Raw genomic sequence first — 12,075 nt, forward strand, 5'->3', positions numbered from 1 at the left:
GTCTGACTTACATGTTTAGCTTCCACTTAAGATTCCATTTGAGGGGGAAAAAAAAAAAAATCCCTCGTCTAAGAAGCCACCTGCAGAGCCCGTGAACAATGATCTGATTCTGTGCAGCTGGGAAAATGCCGACGTCACCCCCCCCCACCCCGCCTCCCCGCCCCCCGAGCCTTGGCTGCCTGACTTGGAAGCGGGGAGAGCCGACTGCCGAGGGGGGCTGTGTAGATGAGGTCAGTGGAGGGGTTTCTAGGCACATTGTAATTTGTGGAAAATCCACCAGAGGGGAACTGCTGAACCAGAGGACGGCCCTGTGCTATTAACTCCGGACAGTCCTCCCAGAGGAACGGGGGAAATGCTGACACAGGTTTGGCGGGGCTGTTATCACGGGGGTGACTCTGGCCAGTTGACTGCAGAAGCGGTCGTACCTGCTGATGGCTCTCTCCCTCAGCCTGGGGGCTCCAGGAGAGGGGACACTGCTTCGTCCTCAGCTTTGTGTTCCTGGACTCTAGCCCTCAGCTGGGATCCTGCCCCAAAGCCTGAACACAGCAGCGGGACTCGAAGTGGAGGACAGCCACGTGGCTACCTGCAGGGAAAGGATGAGAAAGAGTCTCAGGTGGTGGGAGCGGGGGCCCCTTTTCTTCCTGGGGTGGGAGCCATTGCACCCCCTCTGAGGAGTGGCCAGGGTAAATTAGATTGTGTGCCTTTCCCTCAGTCCTCTTTTTTTTTCAGGGCCGCACCCACGGCAGATGGAGGTTCCCAGGCTAGGGGTCTCATCGGAGCTACAGCTGCCAGCCTACGCTACAGCTACAGCAACGTGGGATCCCAGCCACGTCTGCGACATAAACCATAGTTCACAGCAATGCCAGATCCTTAACCCACTGAGTGAGGCCAGGGATCGAACCCCCAACCTCATGGTTCCTAACTGGTTTCGTTTCTACTGTGCCACGACAGGAACTCCTCAGCACTCCTTTTAAAGCTGATGTAGGAGTTCCCGTCGTGGCTCAGTGGTTAACGAATCCGACTAGGAACCATGAGGTTGTGGGTTCGATCCCTGCCCTCGCTCAGTGGGTTAAGGATCTGGCGTTGCCGTGAGTTGTGGTGTAGGTTGCAGACGAGGCTCGGATCTGGCATTACTGTGGCTCTGGCATAGGCCGGTGGCTACAGCTCCGATTGGACCCCTAGCCTGGGAACCTCCATATGCTGCGGGAGCGGCCCTAGAAAAGGCAAAAAGACAAAAATAAACAAATAAAAATAAAAAATAAAGCTGATGTAAGCGGGCCTTATGGGGGAGTTCCCTGGTGGCTCAGTGGTTTAAGGATACAGCATTATCACTGCCATGGCTTGGGTCATTGCTATGGTGTGGTTTGATCCCTGGCCTGGGAACTTCTACATGCTGCAGGTGACGCCCGGCCTCCCAACTCCACCCAAAAAATGGGCCCTATGGCCAAGCACCATGGAGGGAAATTTGAGGAGAATCTTAGCCAGGTAAGCGGTAGGTAAAAGCACTACAGAGAAAGAGAGAGAGGAGCATTTTTCCTGTTGACAAAGCCGGATTTCATCCTTCTGGATGTCATCTTATGATGAGCTGAACTGTGGCTCCCCCACCCCTGCCCCAACTCCTATGTTGCAATCCTAACCCCTAGGACTTCGGAATGGGACTGTGTTGGGAGGGGGAGTCTTGAAAGCGGTAAAGAAAGTAACATGACGTTTTGTGGGTGGCTGCTAATTCACGATGACTGGTTTCCTTACAAACAGAGTTGGACATAGACACATACAGAGGGCGCAGAGACACAGAGAGGAGACAGCCGTCTACAAGCTAAGGAGAGAGGCCTCAGAGAAAACCAGTCCTGCTGGCCTTGACCTCAGACTTGCAGCCTCTAGAACCGTGAGACCGTAATTTCTGTGGTTGAGGCCGCCTGGTCTGTACTGCTTGCTTACGGCCGCCTAGGAAAGTGATACACATCTCTGCTGCAGAAACACATCTTCTCAGATGCTTCTGCTCAAGAGAACGAGTTCAAGAAGAATGCTCCTGCAGAAGGCAAGGGATAAAGTGATGGAGCGGAGGGTGTGATGAGCACGGAAGGGAATGCTCGCTCTCCCTCCTAGGATAGGAGCTGTCTCCGATCTCCTGCCAGCTGGGCAGTGGGTCCGCAGTCTGTGACACGTGGATGTGGCCCTGATGTGATCTCTGCCATGGCACCTGGGCAGAAGTGAAGGCACCACTCCAGGCCTGCCCTCCCACTCCCTGCCCCGAGCATCCCCCGTGTTCTCCTGGGATGGCAATCACCGCAGCCTGGCAGCCAGTGCTCAGGATGGCAGAGCCGCCATCGGCCAGGGTCCTGAAGGACGGTGTGGAGCCACCTGGATATTTACCCCAGAGACTTAATTGAGCAAAAAATAGGCTCTTATTTTGTTGTTCCATTACATTTTGAACATTCTTTCTTTCTTTTGTATTTTTGGCTGCACCCTCAGCATGCAGAAATTCCTGGACGAGGGAAACAAACCCATACCCACAGCAGTGACCTCAGCCACAGCAGCGACAATGCTGGAGCCACCAGAGAACTCCTGATTTTTAATATTCTTTTTTTTCTTTTTACAGCCACATCTATGGCATATGGACGTTCCTAGGCTTGGGGTCCAATCAGAGCTGTAGCTGCCAGCCTGTGCCACAGTCACAGCAATGCCAGATCCAAGCTGTACCTGTGACCTATGCCACAGCTCGAAGCAATGCTAGACCCTTAACCTACTGAGAGAAGCCAGGGATCAAACACCCATCCTCACAGATACTATAGCGGGCTCTTAACCCACTGAGTCACAACAGGAACTCCCCAGTTTTGAATATTCTCCAACAGGGGTCCAGGCTTTCCCAAATAGGAGAGATATAAAAGAAAAGGATAAAGATAAAGAAGATGTGAAAATATTAAAACAGACCAATATAGGGAGTTCCCGTTGTGGCTCAGTGGTCACGAACCCAGCTAGTAACCATGAGGACGTGGCTTCGACCCCTGGCCTCTCTCAGTGGGTTAAGGATCCGGCGTTGCCCGTGAGCTGCGGCGTAGGTCGCAGACAGGGCTTGGATTTGGCGTTGCTGTGACTGTGATGCAGGCTGGTGGCTACCTTAACCCACGGAGCAAGACTCTTTGCCTGGAAACTTCCGTATGCCATGGGTGAGGCCTTAAAAATAAGTAAATAAAAAATAAATAAAATAAACCAATATAAACCAAGAGCCTGACATGTTGGGTATTTTCCGTGGGTATACAGGACGTAGAAGACATGGATGCTGCCCAGGAGATGTTTAAGGGTTGCCAGGGAGACAGGTGATGGTGAGAAATCGGGGGAAGATACAAATAAAAAGCGCTGAACTGCGTGGCACAGACCGGAGCAGCCACTGTCTGCCGTCAGGGAAAGAAGCTGGTGTCTGGGCGCAGCTGCCGGAACCGCTTCCCAAGGGTGACGGAGCACAGCACGAGGAACAGGAGGAGGAGGGGACAGAAGGAGGAGGGGACACAAGGCAGGTAGCAGGCAGGAGGGGGCGGAGCAAGACAGGACTTCTGCAGGGCCGGGAATGTTGGGAGACGGTGAGATCCTTGTGCCGCAGCGCAGGCCGATTTCGGGCAGTGACCGGAAAGCCTGGCCTCTCCGAGTGGATGATGAGAAATGAGGAGGGGCTGACACAATCCATGTTTTCCCTCAAATTCTCAGGCACACGTCTCCCCACTCAATTCGAATTAAACAATTACCAGGAGAAACAACGCAGCCCTGAGCTTTAGTCTCGGGTTGAGAAGGAAAAAGAAAACACACGATGGGAAAGGCACTATTCTCTTAAGATGGATGGGACTTCAAACCCAGGGCCAGGAAAATCCTCTTCCTTCTGCTCCTATGTCTCAGGAAGCAAAGAAGCAACACAAGACAAAGATCAGAGAAGCAGAAATAGGCAGGGCAAGGTAAAAGAAAAGAGGCAGGAGTTCCCACTGTGGCTCAGCGGTTAAGAACCCAGCTAGTGTCATGAGGATGCGGGTTCCACCCTCACTCAGCGGGTTAAGGATCCGGCATTGCCACCAGCTGTGGTGTAGGTCACAGATGTGACTCAGATCCAGTGTTGCCATGGCTTCAGCGTAGGTCACAGCTGCAGCTCTGATATGACCTCAGATCAGGAACGTCTATATGCTGCAGGTGTGGCCAAAAATAGGCAAAACCACTTGGGTATAAAGGTTGCCAATCACTGCAAACCATCTCAAACATTTGGGAGGTTGTAAGCACTTGGAGGCAGTGCCCCCATCTGGTCCCTCTCTGTCTCCAGGATGATGCACCTGCCAGGGGATGGGTGCTGGGTGCTGGGAGAGAGCCACTGAACAGATTCTCAAATAATGCTAACACCTAGGACAAGACAAAGGAGGTGGGAACCAGTGGCAAAATGTGAATGTTTGATGGAAAAGATATTGTTCTTTATCTTCAGAGACGCTGAAGACTCAGGGTACTGAGACCCGGGGTGCTAGGCTACAGTAGGGCCACAGAGAAGGAATCTGCAGTGGCTCCCATCCTCAGCAGGGAAAAAGACATTAAGACATTGATTCAGTTCCCGTGAACTGATTCCGTCAAATGAGGCTCGTACCCCTGGAAAAGTAAAGACCAAAATTGCTTTTAGTAGATGTTTATCAGTGCCTGCTTGGGTGAATGATCAAGTCTTTGGTTTTTTTTTGTTATTTTTTGTCTTTTGTCTTTTGTTGTTGTTGTTGTTGTTGCTATTTCTTGGGCCGCTCCCGAGGCATATGGAGGTTCCCAGGCTAGGGGTTGAATCGGAGCTGTAGCCACCGGCCTATGCCAGAGCCACAGCAACGTGGGATCCGAGCCGCGTCTGCAACCTACACCACAGCTCACGGCGACGCCGGATCCTTAACCCACTGAGCAAGGGCAGGGACCGAACCCACAACCTCATGGTTCCTAGTCGGATTCGTTAACTACTGCGCCACGACGGGAACTCCTGAATGATCAAGTCTTTTCATCAATTAATTAAAATAACAGAAAACTTGGGCTTGGTGCCAAAATCTTCTGCCGGACAAAGAGGCTCTAAAGATGAAAATTACCTAAGCTCTAGGGTCCTGGGTCAGTTATTCAAAATATTAATGATTTAATTAGAAACAGTCCCGTTGGAGCCTTTCGATGTTGGTAGCTTGGTTCCCATGGCAAGTGATAATCTTTTGAGCAGCATTATTCACAAGAGCTAAAAAGTGCAAGTCACCCACGCGTCCACTGCCGGATGAGGCAGTATGCCAAATGCGACAGGCCATCCAATGGAACATTCTCCGCTTTAAAAAAGGGGGACATTCCAACATTTGCGACCACATGGGTGATCCTCGAGGGCAATGACGCGAAGGGAAACAAGCCAGGCACAAAAAGACAAATCCCGCATGCGCCCCTTACAATATTTAGAGTAGTCAAAAGTCATAGAAAGTAAGTAGAATGCTTGCCCCGGGGCTGCAGGAGAGGGAGGGGGTGGGACATCAGCGCTGCGTTTCACAAGATGACAAGACTTAGGAGATGGGACGGTGGTGACGGTTGCACACACTGTGGGTGTATTTTATACCCCTTGGGTTATGATGAAGGATTTTGTCAGGTGTATTTAAGCACAAATAAAATGCGGGGCCGGGGGTGGGCAGTACCTAAGGTGGTTGATATCTTTGGACTCCTGCTAAGAAAGCTCCCCCCTCATCTGCGGGGCTCTTGATGTGCTTTGTCAAAAGCGGTTTCATGTCCAACCACACTTTTTGCTTCCTGCCGACTTCCTGTAACTCTGGGTAACTTTCACTTCTGCTCTGCTCTGACGGCTCTCTTGTGGATGTCATTTTCTTTCGAGATGATCGTGAACAAGTCTAAGACGCAGCCTGTGTATTTCTGTCTCGGGAAAAACCCAAGGAAGCAGACGCTCCAGCACTTTCCTCCTCAGGCTCAGGCAGCTGCCCCATGTGAGACGAGAGTCGGGCTCTGTTGGGTTTTGGATTATTCAACTCTTCCTCTTATTTAAACATCAAAGGGGGAAGTTTTATTAGAAAATGCTCAGAGTCATGGGCCCCCAAAGGACGGGGCCAAACCTACACAGCAGAAGACAGCTCCGTAGGCACTCAGAGGCATTTCCTGGCTCCTCTGGGGGCTGAGCAGGGATCAGCTATAGAATACGTTTCCCTTTGCCTCTTCTTTTCTTGCACGTGACCTTATTTCTGCTTTTCTATTTTTTTTTTCTTTTTTTTTTGTTTAGGGCTGCACCTGCAGCATGTGGAGGTTCCCAGGCTAGGGGTCGAATCGGAGCTACAGCTGCCAGCCTATACCATAGCCACAGCAACGTGGGATCCAAGCTGCGTCTGCGACCTACACCACAGCTCAGGGCAACACTGGGTTCTTAACCCACTGAGCAAGGGCAGGGATTGAACCCGCAACCTCATGATCACTAGCTGGATTCGTTCCCGCTGAGCCACAACAGGAACTCCTTGTTTTCTATTGTTTCTAATCAGATGCACACGCCACCTCCTCGCACTGATGTGGCCTTTGTCCTACCACGCGGCATTCAGGCCAGCAGCTGCTCCAAGGAGAGGGTGAGGCAGGGATGGGTCCCTCACTGTCCTGAAGTCATCACTGGTTCCTAGTAATTGAAAGGAAAACTAATGCATGAATTTAAAAATAAAGTTTTCCAATGCTGTTTTCTAACAGCGAAGTCTTTTCTTTCCCCTTAGGGGTCGAGATGCCTTTCATTTTTGTCTTTCTCACTCCCTTCTTACTATCTGTTCATTTTATTGTTTTTCCTTATTTATACATTATGTGAAGCATGCTCTTTCGTATGTATGATGACTTTCATAAATTAAACACACTAAATGGCTTATTTTCAGCAACATGGATGGACCCAGAGGTTATCACACGAAGTGAAGTCAGTCAGAAAGAGAAAGACAAATATCGCTTCTATGTGGAATCTAAAATACATCACAAATGAGCTTATCTACAAAAGAGAAACAGACTCACAGACATAGAGAACAGACGTGTGTGTGGCTGCCGAGGGGGAGGGAGGTGGGGGAGGGGGTGGGGGAGGGATGGATGGGGTGTTTGGGCTTAGCAGATGCAAACAGTATACACAGGATGGGTAAACAACAAGGTCTGACTGTTACAGCACTGTTATATGCAATATCCTGCGATGAACTACGACTGCAAAGAATATGAAGAAGAATGGACATACGACTAACAGAAACTAACACGACATGGTCAATCAGCTCTACTTCAATAAAGTAAATTAAATGGCCTTTCTTTCTCTTGTCTCTCTGAGCTCCTCTCTCCATCCCCAGGGTCCTGGGCAGTGGGTCTTTAAGGACCTACGCAGTTCAGCTCTGGGGTCGGACGGGAGAGGCTGTGTCATGTTCAGTGCTGCTCTGCTCATTATCTTCGTGCCCTTGGGCAGATTCCTGCACCTCTGAGTCCCTGTGAAATGGGCATGTGCCTCCCTTCTGGGAGGACAGGGACCCCACCCCAGTTATCTCACTAGTTATCCCCAGGAGCAAACCTTGCACCTGTTACATCATTGGCGTTCAAAAATGTCTGTCATATTAATGCTGTAGCTGAGTGTCCACTGACAGATAATGGATGAGCAAAATGTGGTCTATACAGAAATGGAATATTTCTTTTTTGGCTGCGCCCTTGGCATACAAAAGTTCCTGGGCCAGGGACTGAACCTGTGTCACAGCAGCAACCTGAGCCACGGCAGTGACAATGCCAGATCCTTAACCTGCTGCACCACATGGGAACTCCCATAAATGGAGTATTTTTCATGCCTCCAAAGGTATTCCTGTTGCCTGCGACAGCACAGAGGAACCTTGAGGGCGTTACATGAAACAAGCCAGGCACAAAAAGCCAAATACCGCATGATTCTACTTCTAGAATTAAATTCATGGGGACAGAAAGTAGAATGGAGGTTGCCAGAGACTATGGGAGGGGGAGGAAGGGGGCTGTTTCATGCAGACAGAGTTGGAGGGTTTTTTGTTTGTTTGTTTTTCTTTTTAGGGCTGCACCCATGGCACTTGGAAATTCCCAGGCCAGGGGTCAAATCAGAACTACAGCTTCTGGCCTACACCACAGCCACAGCAACTCAGGATCCAAGCCGGGTCTGAGACCTACACCACAGCTCACAGTAATGCCAGATCCCTGACTCACTGAGCGAGGTAAGGGATCGAACCCGAATCCCCACGGATACTAGGCGGGTCCGTTTCCGCTGCACCCGAACAGGACCTCCAAGTTTGAGTTTAAGATGAAAAAGGTCTGGAGATGATGGTGGCGGTGACAGGTGCACAACCCTGTGAACGCACGGAACACGCAGAACCATGTACCCTTAAAACTGGTGACGGTGGGAAAACGTTACGTATAACATTTCAAATGAAAATGCTATGTATATTTTCCTAACTTACAAAATAAAAAAGAAAAGAAAATCCACGCAGTAGAAAGAACGGTGGAGAGAGTGTCATTCTGGCCCGCACGGTGAGCCCAAAGCAGTGCGATCTGGGGTGTGCGGGGTTGGGGGGGTTCTCTCTGGAGGGAGGCAGGGACCGCCTGGAGCTCGCGGACCCCAGATTCAGGAGCCTGAGTCTGGCTTTGGGTAAAGCACACAGGTTCTGTGCCCCCCTAACATGCGCCCCCCTGACCCCCTCACCAGGAGGTCATCGTTCAGCTGAACACCAAGAGAAGCTGGGACCGACGGAAACCCTGGGAAGGATGGGAGAAATCACCCTGTAAGTTGAAAGGTCACGGGGACTCGGGGGCACGGAAGCCACCGAGCAGCCCAAGGGGTAAAGCCGGGAGAACAGAAAGGGCTTTGTGCTCGGGCCACGTATGGCAGCGTCCTTCCCGCCACCCTCGGCCCTCCCACCTGCTACCTGCCAGGGCACAGTTCCCAGGTGCACAGAAGCCCTGGTCACACCTGAGGGGGAAGGGTACCAGGGAGAAGGAGCAAACGAAAAAGAGAATGGCTGCAGGGAGAGCGAAGCCCTGGCACACCTGCGTTTTCACAGCCAGGAGGTGGATCCTGCAACCCTTGGACTTGAACGTCGGCCCCGCCCCAGGCAAGGTCCTGGACTCTAGGGCCTCCGCAGGGGGAAGTTTATCGCGGGGAGAAATCACAGTTCTCCAGAATTCTCAGAAAAAGGTTGCCACCCACCCAACTCTCTCGTAAGGCGGTTTCATTACACAATCATGTAATGAGCTGAGAGCTGGCTTTTATCCCACGTGCCCAGCTGCTGCGCCGGAAGGTCATAGAAAATGTGCAGATGCTGGTCTCTGCCCGGGCTCCTGGCCCAGAGCCTAAATCCCTTGGAATTCCCTGGGTGGTAGAGCAGCGAGTGGAAGTTGGCCCCGCTCCCTACCCCCGGGCTCCTGCAAGGGGACGGGGCCAGAGATGGAATTAATGATCCAGCATACCTCGGTGATGAAGCCTCCAGAATCACCTCCCGAGAATGGGGTCTGGTGACCATGGGAAATTATAGGAAGGGGAGGCGCTGGTGGTCTGAGGAGGTGGGCAGCTTTGAGCTTCTTTCCATAAACCTTGCCCTGTCCATCTCTCCTTTTATTTATTGTATTTATTTTTTTAGGGCCACACCAGCAGCATATGGAGGTTCCCAGGCTAGGGGTCAAATCAGAGCTATAACCTCCAGCCTACACCACAGCCACAGCAACTCGGGATCCGAGCTGCATCTGCACCACAGCTCACGGCAACACCTGATCTTTAATCCATGGATCGAGGCTGGGGATGGAACCCAAGTCCTCGTAGTTGGGTTCGTTTAACCCACTGAGCCACTACGGGAACTCTGCCCTGTGCATCTCTTTCACCTGGCTGTTCCCGAGTTGTATCCTTTCATCATAAATTGGTAATCAAAAATAAATAAGTAAAAATAAATTAAGGTATAAAATAAATAAATAATTAAGGTATAAATAAAAAATTAAAAATAAAGGTAATCCAGTAAGCAAATGTTTCTCTGCGTTCTGTGAGCTTCTCTAGCAAATTAATTGACCCCAAGGAAGTGGGGGGGGGGGGCTAGAAATCTCTGATGTGTAGCTGATGGGCCAGACATACAGGTGAAGGAAGCCATGAAGGAGCCCCAACCTGTGGATCTGATGCTGTCTCCAGGTGGGGAAGGTCAGAATTGAGTCAAATTGTAGGACACCCGGCTGATGTGGCAGAGACGCGCTTCCTGGGAAAAACCCCTACACCTCTGATGTTGGAAGCATCGTGAGTGTGGTGAGAACAAAGGGGACACAGAGGCAGACTGAGGTTTTCCAAAACATGCCCAGAAAGAGAGGAGGGACAGTGTCCAGCTGCCTTTGCAGGGAGGGCTTCCTACCGGGGGTCAGCAGTCTCTACCCCAAACAGAGGCAACTGGAACCATGAACAGCCTTAGAGACCAGTGGGCTCCCCCCTTCTTTAAGTCATCCTTTCAAAGAAGGGAGAGGAGCCTGTTGCCCACCAGGATTGGCAGCGTGCTGGGAGCGCTGGGTCTCGGGTTCAACCCCGGCCCAGCACAGTGGGTTAAGGACCTGGTGTTGCTGCAGCTTTGACATAGTTCACGGCTATGGCTCGGACCTGATCCCTGGCCCAGGAGCTCCATGTGCCAGGGGGTGCCAAAAAAAAAAAAAAAAAAGACAAAGAAAAAGAAAAGAAAAAAGAAGGGAGAAAACCTGGCCATTCTCTCTCCCCGCCCTGCCACCTGCTCCCCAGAGCAGTTCACAGTAAAGAAAGCACAGACGTTCAATGGGGCCAGGCAGTAGGTGTGAATTCCACTTCCACCACCTCCTAATTAAAAGGCCTTGAGAAAGTTAATTAAGCCTCCGTTTCCCCCTTTTGTAAAATTAGGATATTACTGTGTGTTACTCTAAGAAGGAAGGAAGTGCTGGTAATGTTTCATTCACCGATTCATTTTTAAGAACCCACAATGTAACACGGCAATGATTTGCCTCCTGGATGCTGGATTCTTTTTCCTTTCCTCAATTAGGGAGAGGGGAATTGGTTTCACTATCACTGTCTGGTAGAAGAGATGATAAAAATCTTGTGTTTATATTGGTGCCCAGGTCATTAAGATGTGGGAGTTCCCATGGTGGCTCAGCAGTAACGAACCAACTAGCATCCAAGAGGACATGGGTTCGATTCCTGACTTCATTCAGTAGGTCAAGGATCTGCCGTGAGCTGCGGTGTAGATCACAGATGCAGCTTGGATCCAGTGTTGCTGTGGCTGTGGTGTAGACTGGAGCTGCAGCTCTGATTTGACTCCTAGCCTGGGAACCTCCATATGCCGTGGGCGAGGCCCTAAAAAGCAAGCAAGCAAAAAAAAAAAAATTACTTGGAAAATGATATTTATATGTATGTGTATATAAATACACATATACATTTATATCAATACCATAATATTTTAATCTGGTTTCTAAAAAGGATTTGCATCTCTTTAAGAAAAAAAACCAAGATAGTTAAAAGTTGTGCAGTCATTTAAATATTCTCATATTCTGCTGGTGGGACTGCCAGTTAGGACAATGTTTCTGAAATGCATTTTATTGTATCAAGAATCTTAAAAACCTTTTAATATTTTGACTGCTTCTAGAAATCTATCCTAAGTAAGTATTAAAATTTAAATGAAGATTATGTTTATTTATTTATTTATTTATGTCTTTTTGCCATTTCTTGGGCTGCTCCTGCGGCATATGGAGGTTCCCAGGCTAGGAGGTGAATTGGAGCTGTAGCTGCCAGCCTACACCAGAGCCACAGCAACACAGGATCCAAGCCGCGTCTGCAACCTATACCACAGCTCATGGCAATGCCAGATCCTTAACCCACTGAGCAAGGCCAGGGATCGAACCCTCAACCTCATGGTTCCTAGTCGGATTCATTAACCACTGAGCCGAGATGGGAACTCCTAAAGATTATGTTTTAAAGGCACTTATTACAGTCATTATTTATAACAGCAAAATTTGGAAACTGCCCACATTTTTTTATTTTCATTTTGGCCACCCTCTGGCATATAGAGCTCCTGGGCCAGTGATCAGATCCGAGCTGCAATCTCGACC

The 12,075-nt window shown here is 50.0% G+C and overlaps 1 protein-coding gene across 3 annotated transcripts in view; it reads right to left on the reverse strand.

Annotated features, from left to right (window-relative positions):
- GALNTL5 (polypeptide N-acetylgalactosaminyltransferase like 5) overlaps positions 1–12,075 on the reverse strand; it is an 86,486-nt gene that overhangs the window by 67,489 nt on the left and 6,922 nt on the right. For all 3 annotated transcript variants that reach the window (XM_047763688.1, XM_047763691.1, XM_047763689.1), the window contains one exon: positions 426–583. The gene's annotated coding sequence lies outside the window, so the exon portion shown is untranslated. The remainder of the gene's footprint in view (positions 1–425; positions 584–12,075) is intronic.

The sequence above is a fragment of the Phacochoerus africanus genome, chromosome 16 (assembly GCF_016906955.1).
Source record: "Phacochoerus africanus isolate WHEZ1 chromosome 16, ROS_Pafr_v1, whole genome shotgun sequence".
Classification (NCBI taxonomy): Eukaryota; Metazoa; Chordata; class Mammalia; order Artiodactyla; family Suidae; genus Phacochoerus; species Phacochoerus africanus.